Genomic DNA, 12,267 nt, shown 5'->3' on the forward strand with positions numbered 1-12,267 from the left:
AAAGGCTATAACTCAGGAACAGCCAGAGGGAAGAGATGCGGAGGACAAGGTCTGCAGGAAGGGGCGCGGAGCTTCCAGGCCCTCTCAGAATGCGCCGTTCTCCCCAAATCCCCACATGTTCACCAACCAGGAAGCTCCCAGACAGATCTGAAATAGAACAAAAATGGGGTCCCACTTCAAAACTCTTAGATTGGCAAAAGTAAACATAACGACAACGTCAAATGTTGAAGGGATATGGGGAAATGAGAATTCTCACAAAATGCTTGTGACGGTGTACAACAAAACTGGAGATGAATGTGGCAACCCCTTGTAAAGTTTATGACATACATGCCAGCAATTCCAATAAGGATGTTGACTGCAGCATTAAAAAAAAAAAAATGTGTATATGATTAAGACCTCTCTAAGCTGTATGGCTCCTTCTTCGAAATTAATAAAAGGTGCCCCCTGGTGGTGGAAGCAGCCTCATGCATGCACAGCGGGACAAACAGGTAGTATTTTTAGGCTTAAAAAAAGAGCGACCCTTAGTAAGTGTGGATGCAGTTTGGCTTGGTGGGCTGGGGTGGGGCTGGATTGCAGTGTCAATCATTCGCTTGGTAATAGGCACCGCAGAAGTGAGTAACTCCAGGACCATAAGCAGCGGCCCTGTTTGTAGTGGCTGAAAACTGGAAACCACATAAGTAGGATCAGTAGGAAAATGAATACGCATATACACACATATATACATTTCCATTGGTCCTTCTCCCCTCTTCTCTTCTTTTTAAAGTGTGGATAATAATTTTAAAATTCACAAAAGTTGCAAGAACAGTTCAAGCAACTCCCATGTCCTTTCACCCCATTCAGCATCTCTTTATTTATCTATCCACCTATAAAATAGATACAGTGTATAATTTCTGAATCATATGCATCATTAATACACATATATAAACATACATGTACTTATGCATATGCATGACTATGCATATATAATTTTTAATAAATGATTTGACAGTAAGTTCATTAAAATGATAAAGTGTATCTAGGAAAAACTACAACTAAGATAATATTTAATGGTTAAATATCAAATGCTTTCCTCGGAGGTCACAAACTACACAGGATTGTCCACTATTGCCATTTTTGTTCACAATGTCTTGGTGGTCTTAGCCAGTACAGCTAGCCAATAAAAGGAAATAAAGGGTATTAAGATTGGAAAAGAAATAAAAGCTGTTATTTGAAGATATGACGGTGCACATAGAAAATTCAAACAAACCAGGCGCCTGCCTGGTTCAGTAAGTAAAGCATGCGACTCTTGATCTCGGGGTTGTGAGTTCAAGCCCCATGTGGAGTGTAGAGATTACTTAAAAAAATAAAATCTTAAAAAAAAATAATACCACGTATGATGGTATTACACATTATCAAATACCTAGGAATAAATCTACAAAAGATTTGCAATGCTTTAACACTGAAAACTACAAAATATTACTGAGCTAAGTTAAATAAAATAAATGGAAGGATGTAAGAGGGTAATGAATTGAAAGGCTCAAAACTGTTACAGTATATATCCTCCCCAAATTTATTTCTAGATTCAGTGCAATTCCAATAAAAATCAAGCAGGGTTTAGAAGAAAATACAAAAGGATATCTCCATGATCTTAGCTTAGGCAAACATATCTTTTTTTTTTTTTTTTTAAGATTTTATTTATTTATTTGACAGAGAGAGAGAGATAGTGAGAGCAGGAACACAAGCAGGGGGAGTGGGAGAGCGAGAAGCAGGCTTCCTGCCGAGCAGGGAGCCCGATGTGGGACTCGATCCCAGGACCCTGGGATCATGACCTGAGCCAAAGGCAGACGCTTAACGACTAAGCCACCCAGGCGCCCTAGGCAAACATATCTTAAACAGGATACAAAAAGTACTAACCATAAGAGAAAAGTGGTAAGTGACTCTAAAATGTAGGAATAAATACAATGTATGGAAAGGCAAGGAATCTTGGCAAATGTGGCCAAGTCAATATTGAAGAAGAAATACAAAGCTAGATGACTTACACTACCAGATCAAGGCCTACTGTAAAAAACAAACAAACAAACGAAAAACCAGATATTAAAGCATGTAGTATTAGTGCAAGTATAGATCAACAAATAGAATATAACAACCAATCCAGAAAGAAATCCACACTGGGAGCACCTGGCTGGCTCAGTCGGTGAGCATGTGATTCTTGATCTCGGGGTTGTGAGTTTGAGCCCCATGGTGGGTGTAGAGGTTACTTAAAAATAAAATCTTTAGGGGCACCTGGGTGGCTCAGTTGGTTAAGCATCTGCCTTTGGCTCAGGTCATGATCCCAGGGTACTGGGATTGAGCCCCACATTAGGCAACCTGCTCAGCCCGGTGTCTGCTTCTCCCTCTCCCTCTGACCCTCCCTCCTGCTTGTGGTCTTGCTCATTCTCTCTGTCTATCTCAAATGAATAAATAAAAAATCTTTTAAAAAAGTAAAAATAATTAAAAAAAAGAAATCTACACTTAAATGGTCACCAGATTTATGACAAAGACACCACCTCAGTTCAGTAGGGGAAAGAATGGTCTCAATAAATGTTATTAGGTCAATTAGATATCCATATTAAAAAATAATCATTGGCCCCCACCTCCAGGTATACATAAAAATTAATTCAGTATGGATTATAGACAAAATACAAAAGTGTAAGTTAAAACAATTAAAGTTTTAGAGGAAAATATAGGAGAATATCTTTATATTAGGTTTGACAAAGATTTCTTAAATAGGACATAAGAAGCACGAATTCTAAGTCTACCCTCCCTATAGATAAAATTTATTAAGGCACTCATTCATAGAATTTCCCCCACTTCCTGACAGCATCCAATCCAAAACAAAGCCCCATTTTTTAAGACCCTCACCCAGATAATCTTACACAAGCCAAGATACTTCAATAAGTTTCTTCTAACATCTTCCTACTGAGATGCCCCATGGTTCTCAATGGTTTGTGTTCTCCCGTGCTGCAATGAGTAACAAACCCAAATTGTTCAATTACAGGTGTGTTCCTCGTGGTCTTTGGCTGGAGTATTAACCTCAAAAATATATAAAGAACTGCCACCAATCACTGAGAAGATAAACCAATTTAAAGAACAGGTGAAATTTTTGAGTGGACATTTCATAAGAGAGGGTAGCAAAGTGGCCCATAAACATAGACGTACTCGAGGGGCGCTTGGCTGGCTCAGTCAGTATAGCGACTGACTCTGATCTTGGGGTTGTGAATTTGAGCCCCATGTTGGGTGTAGAGATTACTTAAAAAAATAAAATAAAATCTTAAAAAAAAAAAAAAAGAGGTACTTGGGATGCCTGGGTGGCTCAGTTGGTTAAGCATCTGCCCTCGGCTCAGGTCATGATCCCGGGGTCCTGGGATCGAGTCCCGCATCGGGCTCCTTGCTCAGTGGGGAGCCTGCTTCTCCCTCTGCCTGCCACTCCCCCTGCTTGTGCTCTCTCTCTCTGACAAATAAAATCTTCCAAAAAAGAGGTACTCAATATTACTAGTAATAACAGAAATGCAAATTAACAATTCAATGAGATATCACCATAGAACCATCAGCCTACACTTTGATAAATAACGAAAACTTGAAATACACAGCATAGATGAATCTCACAGACACATAGGATACATGCTATACGATTTCATTTATAAGGAATTTGAAAAGAGGTACAACTTATCGATGGTGATAGAAGTCAGAAGAGTGTTGCCCTTGAGTAGCACTGCCTGAAAGGGGGCATGAGAACCCATTTTTGAATGTTGGAAATATTCTATACATTGATCTGCGCGGTGGTTACACTGATGTGTACAAATGTAAAAATTCATATAGCTATACATTTAAGAGTTTTATCCTTTGCTGGATGTAATTTGTATCTCAGTTTTCTTAAATTAATTAAATTATTTTTTATATCTCAGTTTTTAAATTCTTTTTATTTATTTTTTAAAGATTTTATTTATTTATGTGACAGAGAGAGAGAGAGCACAAGCAGGGGGAACGGCAGGGAGAGGGAGAAGCAGGCTCCCCACAGAGCAAGGAGCCCGATGCGGGGCTCCATCCCAGGACCCTGAGATCCTGACCTGAGCCAAAGGCAGACACTTAAGGACTGAGCCACCCAGGCGTCCTATCTCAGTTTTTTTTTATTTTTTATTTTTTTATTTTTATTTTTATTTTTTTTTTAAAGATTTATTCATCAGAGACAGAGAGAGAGGCAGAGGGAAAAGCAGGCTCCCCACTGAGCAGGGAGCCCGATGTGGGACTCGATCCCAGGACCCTGGGATCATGACCTGAGCCGAAGGCAGATGCTTAACCATCTGAGCCACCCAGGTGCCCTCAGTTTTTTTTTAAAATACAAGAAAAGGAATGCACATTTATTTTTTTTTAAAGATTTTTTTATTTATTCATTTGAGACACAGAGATACAGAGAGAGAGAGAAAGCATGAGCAGGGGGAGAAACAGAGGGAGGGGGAGAAGCAGACTCCCCGTGGAGCAGGGAGCCTGACACGGGGCTCCATCCCAGGACCCTGGGATCATGACCTGAGCTGAAGGCAGGCACTTAACCATCTGAGCCACCCAGGCGCCCCAGGAATGCACATTTAGATAAATAGAAAAGCTGCAGAACATCAAAAAAACAAAGAGGATAGCTTCAAAACAACCAACTAAGAAACACAAAATTAGGCTGATAGCTGATTTATGAACAGTAAAAATGGAAGCTGGAAGGCCACAGAATAATATTGTTTTCATCAATTCTATGACTCAAATTTTTCACGTTTTGACCTCTCCAATAGCTGGGTGTTTCTTACACTAAATCGTAGTCTTATAAGTTGTTGTTGGTCAGGTGGCCATTGTGAGAGACTCACTGCCTGCTCGTGTGCAAACCTCAAAAGCACCCGTATCAGAACTTGCAGAACTGATGCCCATGAAGGAAGGAAAAAAGTCTCAGAAAACAAAACTGAAATAGTCAGCTAGGAACCACTGCATCACTACCAGTCTTGGGCACACAGGGGAATACTGTGTGGAAAAACAAAGACCTGGGTGATTCTGTAAATGAGAGACTCAAAAATGATTTTTAGGGGCACCTGGGTGGGGCAGTCAGTTAAGCTTCCAACTCTTGATGTTGGCGCAGGTCATGATCTCAGGGTCGTGAGATCAAGCCCTACGTCGGGCTCTGCACTGGGTGTGGAGCCTGCTTGAGATTCTCTTTCTCCATCTCCCTCTACTCCTCCTCCCCCACCCGCCCCGTGCTCGTTCTCTGACTCTCTCAACATAAATAAATAAATCTTTAAAAAAATAGGTTTTAAAAGAGGTAAATATGTGGCTAAATATACACAAGCAATAGTACAAATATTTAATTTTAAGATTAAAAACAATAGATGGGGTGCCTGTCTGACTCAGTTGGTAGGGCATGCCACTTTTGATCTTGGGGTCGTAAGATTGAGCCCCATATTGGGGGTAGAGATGACTTTTATTTTTTTTTTAAGATTTCATTTATTTATTTTAGAGAGAGTGCGAGCATGAGTTGGGGGAGCAGAGGGAGAGAGAGAAGCAGGGTCCCCACTGAGCAGGAAGCCTGATACAGGGCTTGATCCCGGGACTCTGGGATCATGACCTGAGCTGAAGACAGACACTTAACCGTCTGAGCCACCCAGTGCCTTTAGATTGGATTCCCTGTAAGCTGACTTTAACTAAGAATTCATGTAAAAGTGATACATCAAGAAGTGGTCCAACTAATGATGTAATGTAAGGGGATTAACATAACAATAAAAAATTTAAAAAAAAAAAAAAAAAAAAAGAAGTGGTCCAAATAAAATACACTGATGGGGAATAAGGGAAGAAAGCCAAGCAATATCTTGATATCAATCAAAGTCCCACAGAGGGTCACTTGACAAAAGCCAACAGGAGAACTCTACAATGTAGGTCACACCTCAGACTTGTCCCGATCAGGGACTTGAGAGCTAAGGTTTTTATAACTACACATCTGTCGGTCATTAGCTAAAGGTTGCTCTCTGGAGAATTGAAATTACTAGCTCCTGACTCTTCACACTTGCAGACAAAGGGGATGCTGGTAGCCCGTGGGCAGACAAAGGGGATGCTGGTAGCCCGTGGGCAGACAAAGAGCTACAGACCGCCTGTTGGGTAGAAAAGCACAAGAGTTGCTTATGTGCAGGAACATGGTTGAGAGTTCCAAGGGGGGAGAAAGACAGAACATTAATAGCATCTACTTCAAGGGGCATTAGTTTTAATGCTCGTAATACCATGAAAAATAATACGACAGCTAGAGCCAGGCTCTCCAGCTCTTCTTAGAGTTATTTGCACTAAGTACCTAAATATACCTGCTTGAAATACCTGGAGTATATTCTTTTTTTTTTTTTTAAGATTTATTTATTTATTTGACAGAGACACAGCGAGAGAGGGAACACAAGCAGGGGGAGCGGGAGAGGGAGAAGCAGGCTTCCAGCGGAGCAGGGAGCCCGATGTGGGGCTCGATCCCAGGACCCTGGGATCATGACCTGAGCGGAAGGCAGATGCTTAACGACTGAGCCACCCAGGCACCCCTGGAGTATATTCTTTTATTCACAAATGGCTGTTTCTCCTTCAGTGTGCATTAGTCTAAAGAGTAGACAGAAACACAGACTTCACCTGAAGTTGATAATGAAATAAAGTCATGTGCACGAGGCCCATCTAACATTTCTTTATACATAGTAGGAGCTCAATACACGCAAATCTTCATTACTTATAAGTATTAGATATGAACATGGTTTCTTGTAGGCAGAGTGGATGGGGCTGGCCCTGATGTTATGTTACACAGCAAATTCTTTGCTCCTCATCTTTATGGCCTTGATCACGCAAATGGTATGGATGGGAATTCATTAAATAGTGGGCGTAGGGGCCCCTGGGTGGCTCAGTCATTAAGCGTCCACCTTCGGCTCAGGTCATGATCCCAGGGTCCTGGGATCGAGCCCTGCATTGGGCTCCCTGCTCAGTGGGAAGCCTGCTTCTCCTCCCACTGCCCCTGCTTGTGTTCCCTCTCTTGCTGTCTCTCTCTGTCAAATAAATAAATAAATAAAATCTTAAAAAAAAATAGTGGGCTTAAATGGCCCATAGTGTTCTGAGGTTCCAGGGTTGCCCAAGAGCATCCTCCTCAATGCACCCAGTGGTCTAATAACCTGCTAAAACTGGACATACACAGAAGATCCGTTACACTCACTTGGGAGACGACTTGGTGGCTGAAGTGAGATGGACTCTGGATCCAACCAGGGTGATGCGCCCATCCAAGTAATGATAGTACAGGAAAGAGCTGAGAAGGATAGCAACAGTCAAGGTGTTACCTATCCAACTTTGGCTCCCAAGATAGGCTGTCTGTGTGATTCCGTGAAGATAGAACAAACCAGAGTAGAGGATTATAGATAATCCTTCAAATGGAAAGTCAATTTGAATGTTCCTATCCCTTAACTTTTTTTATTTTTAAAGATTTTTATTTATTTAAGAGAGAGAGAGAGTGAGAGAGAACGAGCACAAGCAGGGGGAGCGGCAGGCAGGGGGAGAGCGAGAAGCAGGCTTCCCACTGAGCAGGGAGCCCAACGCGGGGCTCGATCCCAGGACCCCGGGATCATGACCTGAGCCGAAGGCAGACACTTAACCAACTGAGTCACCCAGGCGCCCCTCATATCCCTTAACCTTAACCTTATATTCTCTACAGAATCACTTTAGACTAAATCCCCGGCTTAGGATTTCTTGGTGAATGTGAATGTGGGCTCTGAATCTGTGGGTGGTTACATATGAAGTTTTGTTTGATCCTTTTATCTTCCCTCAATATCTTATGGGGAGGTGTTCTTTCTCTTCATTCAGCATTGTACTCGGCAACTGTGCTAACTCATTACTTGAACGTCCTTGTGTTACAGAACCTGGACTGGATCGCCCAACAGAAGAACCAAGCGGTACCCGGAGATCTTGGAGGACAGGAGGTTTATTTATTGCCGGCAGGCTCAGAAGAGAGTGGTCTCCAAAGGTCTGAGCCCCGAGCACAAAGGGACTAATTTATACACTTCTATTTCCACATACTGGGCACTGCTGGCGCGTGTGCAAAGAGGGGCAGGGAGAAGGACCCGGACGAGCCCCGGGGCAGGGGCTGGGACTCTCCCACTGGCTCGGTCGGCCATCTTAGGACACAGATTTCCCTTATCATTCCCCCCTGTGATGCCCCTTGAAACACCTAGTTTAGAGGGCATCATCTTCATCTTCTAAGGGGCGATAGTGAGTAAGGAGTAACGGGAGTCTGATTTTAGCCATTTGAGTAGTGATAAACCTAGTAAGGGCATTAAGAATACAAGGACCAGGGCGCCTGGGTGGCTCAGTTGGTTAAGCGACTGCCTTTGGCTCAGGTCATGATCCTGGAGTCCCTGGATCGAGTCCCGCATCAGGCTCCCTGCTCGGCAGGGAGTCTGCTTCTCCCTCTGACCCTCCCGACCCTCCCCCCTCTCATGTGCTCTCTTTCTCAGTCTCTCTCTCTCAAATAAATAAATAAAATCTTTAAAAAAAAAGAGAGAATACAAGGACCAAATGCCACTATGAGGAGAAGCAATAGGAGGGGGCCGACGAGGGGGGTGAACCAAGGGAACCATTGTGAGACGGTAGCCCACCAAGTTGTCCGCTGGAGTTTTCCCACCGGCAATGTACTCGTTCCTGTTATTGGGTCAGAGTTTCTTGGGCCACCCCCGACTCATTAGCAGAGAAACAACATTCCTCCTGTTAAGAAGAGGCAGAGCCCCCCTTGTGCGGCCGTGAGCAAGTCGAGTCCGCACCTGTTTTGGAGGACCACTGAGGCCAGTGAAACCGGGGTCCTTGACCTTAGGTAGAGGGAGCCATCGTGGCTAACCCGTCAACAGATGAAACCCGTGGACAAGTGAGTGCAGTAATACACCCTAGGGTCACCCAATAAGCAATGATAATAGTAAGCCTCTGGGGGAAAGTCCAGTCAGGAGGGGCAACAGTGTAGAGTCCAAATCCCAAGATGAGGGAAATCACGCCGATGAGAGCCAGGGACCACGGTGAGCAGGTGTCCATCAGTCGGTGGGGTCTCATCGAAGGTGAAGCTGGACCGGGTTCATGAAGTCTGGCTGGACTCTCCACTGGTGCGGCTCCTCGTCCGAATGATGAGCTTTCTTCACTCTGGCATGGTGGACCCACGGGGTGACACCTGAGACCTTGAGGGCAGTAGGGGAGGTAAGAACAACAGTGTGGGGCCCCGTCCACTGCGGTTTGAGGGGGTCTTTCTTCCAGTCTTTGACCCAAACTGAGTCCCCTGTCTGGAAGGAGTGTACCTGAGACCCAAAGGAGACTGGGGCCCTCTCGATGGTGTACTTTTGTAATTTCTTTAGGGTGGCCCCCAGGGCCTGAAGCTGCTCCTTTATCCCTTTATCTCCAACCTGATGCAAGTTTCCTGGAAGGCTCCCCAAGCACGGGGGAGGCCGTCCATATATTAATTCGAATGGGGAGAACCCTGATGTCCCGGGTGTGCAGCGAGCACGAAGGAGAGCTGGGGTAGCAGATCCGGCCATGGGAGGTTAGTCTCCTGACAAAACTTTGCTAAGGTTCCCTTGAGGGTGCAATTCATTCGCTCTACTTTCCCTGAACTTTGGGGCCGGTAAGCGGTGTGGAGTCTCCAGGTGACGTTGAGAGATTTGGTCAAGACTGTACGACGTCTGCCACAAATGCAGGTCCGTTGTCACTATGGATTGTTAACGGCAGGCCGAATCGGGGCACGATCTCCCGCAAGAGGACTTTAGCTACTTTCCGGCTTTGCTCCGTCCTGGTCGGGAAGGCTTCGACCCACCCAGAGTATGTGCACACTGTTACTAGGAGATATCTGAACCCCCCGCTCGGCTGCACATCTGTGAAGTCTACCTCTAGATCTTCGAAGGGGGTTGCTCCCATCCTCTGGACACCTGGCAGGGGCCGTGGTGCAGACCGAGCATTACTTTTAGCCCATGTTATGCACCGTTCACTCGTTGCTCGGCATAGTGCTGGCAGCTGACTGATGTAGTGGTGCTTCTTGAGAAGGGCCTCTAATGCAGTTTGTCCCAGATGAGTGAGTCGGTGGTGTTCCTTGACTAGATGCCCTCCAGTTGCTGTTGGAACAAAGATGCGCCCGTCTGGCGTCATCCACCGTCCCTTTTCAGTCAGGGTGGCCCCCTCAGCCATGGCCCATTCCTTTTCCTTTTTAGTGTAACTGGGCAGAGGGACTTCTTCCGGGGGTGTCAGGGCCATGGTGAGGGAAGGGGCTCTGCCCATGTCCTCACTGGCTGTGGTCTTGGCTGCCTCATCGGCCAGACGATTTCCCCACACTGTGGGGTCGTCTCCTTTCTGGAGTCCCTTACAGTGCAGGACTGCTACTTCCATTGGAAGCCCGACGGCTTCGAGGAGTCTCAGTATCTCCTCCTTGTTCTTGATAGCTTTTCCTGCGGCGGTTAGCAGGCCCCTTTCCTTGTAGATGGCTCCATGTAAATGTACAGTAGTGAGGGCGTACCAAGAGTCAGTATAGACGTTGACTCGCTTGCCTTCCCCGAGGGTGAGGGCTCAGACTAAGGCATACAATTCAGCCCATTGAGCTGACCATCCAGCTGGTAATGCCTTAGCTTCTAGGACTTCAGTGGTTGTGGTTACTGCATAACCCGCTTTCTGGGCACCCTCTTTTTTTTAAGATTTATCTATTTATTTGAGAGAGAGAGAAAGCACATGAGAGGGGAGAGGGTCAGTGGGAGAAGCAGACTCCCTGCTGAGCCAGGAGCCCGATGTGGTACTCGATCCTGGGACTCCAGGATCATGACCTGAGCCGAAGGCAGTCTCTTAAACAACTGAGCCACCCAGGCGCCCCCAGGCACCCTCTTGTAGGTAACTGCTGCCATCGCTGAACAGCGTGAGCTCTGGATTCTTTATGGCTTGATCCTGCAGATCTGGACGGCTCGCGTAGACTTCATCAGTCACCTCAGAGCAGTCATGGTCTGGTTCCCCCTCTTCCGTGGGGAATGTCCTTACTGTTTTGAGGGTGACTCACGGGTTTTCACAGAGGAGTCCTTGGTATTGTGCTAGCTGATAGTTGGAAAGGAAGCGGTGTCCCTGTGCGTTCGTGAGGGACACAACTGCATGAGGGACCTTGACGTTAAGTTCTTGCCCCAGGGTAAGTTTGTCTGCCTCCTTGATGAGTAGGACTGTGGCTGCCAGCGCCCTGAGGCACAGTGGCCATCCCATTGCCACGGGGTCCAGCTTCTTTGACAGGTAGGCAACTGGCCGTTGCCAGGGTCCAACAGTCTGGGTGAGTACCCCGAGCGCTATTTTTTCCTTTTCACGCACAGATTGAAGGGTTTTTCTACATCTGGTAGGCCCAGGGCTGGAGCCCGCCCCAGGGCGGTCTTTATCTGTGTGAAAGCGGCTTCTGCTTCCTCAGTCCAGGCAGGGGGTTCTCGATCTGGTCCCCCTAAGAGATCATAAACGGGTCTTGCTATTTCCGAGAACCCAGGGATCCAGGTGCGGCAGAATCCTGCAGCCCCCAGGAATTCTCATAGGCCCCTTTTTGTCTGGGGCTGTGGCAGGGAGACGATGACCCTTTTCCTCTCTGGCCCTAGTTCTCTCCTCCCTTGGGTGAGGAGGAAACCAAGGTATCGGACCTATTGTTGGCAGATTTGTGCCTTCTTCCATGAGACTCCATACCCCGAGTCTGACAGGAGCTCTAGGAGGGCCTTTGTGCCTTTTGTGCCGTCTTCTTGTGTGTCACTGGCGAGGAGGAGGTCATCCCCATACTGGAGGAGGGTGCATCCTGTGGCCTCTCTTGGGAAGCTGGCAAGGTCTGCGGCTAGTGCTTCCCCAAAGAGGGTTGGTGAGTTTTTAATTAGCAATAATCGCACCTCGGATAAACCTCATTGGCTACGATACTGCCACTGCGCAAAGCTGGTTGGTGAGTTTTTAAACCCCTGTGGGAGGTGCGTGCAAGTCAGGGGCATCTGGCGCCCTGTATCAGGTTCAGTCCATTCAAAGGCAAACACTGGCTGGCTCTGGGGAGCTAAGCAGAGGCAGAAGAAGGCATCCTTCAGATCTAGGCAAGTGAACCATCTGGCCGACCCTGGGATTTGGCCGAGGAGGGTGTATGCATTCGGGACCACTGGGTGCAGAGAGATGGTCACCTTGTTGATGGCCCGCAAATCCTGAACTGATCGGGATCCCCCTCCTGGCTTCCTGACTGGCAGGAGTGGGGTATTCCAGGCCGAC

General features: G+C 46.3%; 1 non-coding gene across 1 annotated transcript; it reads right to left on the bottom strand.

Annotated features, from left to right (window-relative positions):
• Positions 1 to 11,808: 11,808 nt before the first annotated feature.
• Positions 11,809 to 11,951, bottom strand: LOC118518628 (U4 spliceosomal RNA). The gene has a single exon (XR_013444861.1). It is a non-coding gene; the product is annotated as a U4 spliceosomal RNA (small nuclear RNA).
• Positions 11,952 to 12,267: the final 316 nt, after the last annotated feature.

The sequence above is a fragment of the Halichoerus grypus genome, chromosome X (assembly GCF_964656455.1).
Source record: "Halichoerus grypus chromosome X, mHalGry1.hap1.1, whole genome shotgun sequence".
Classification (NCBI taxonomy): Eukaryota; Metazoa; Chordata; class Mammalia; order Carnivora; family Phocidae; genus Halichoerus; species Halichoerus grypus.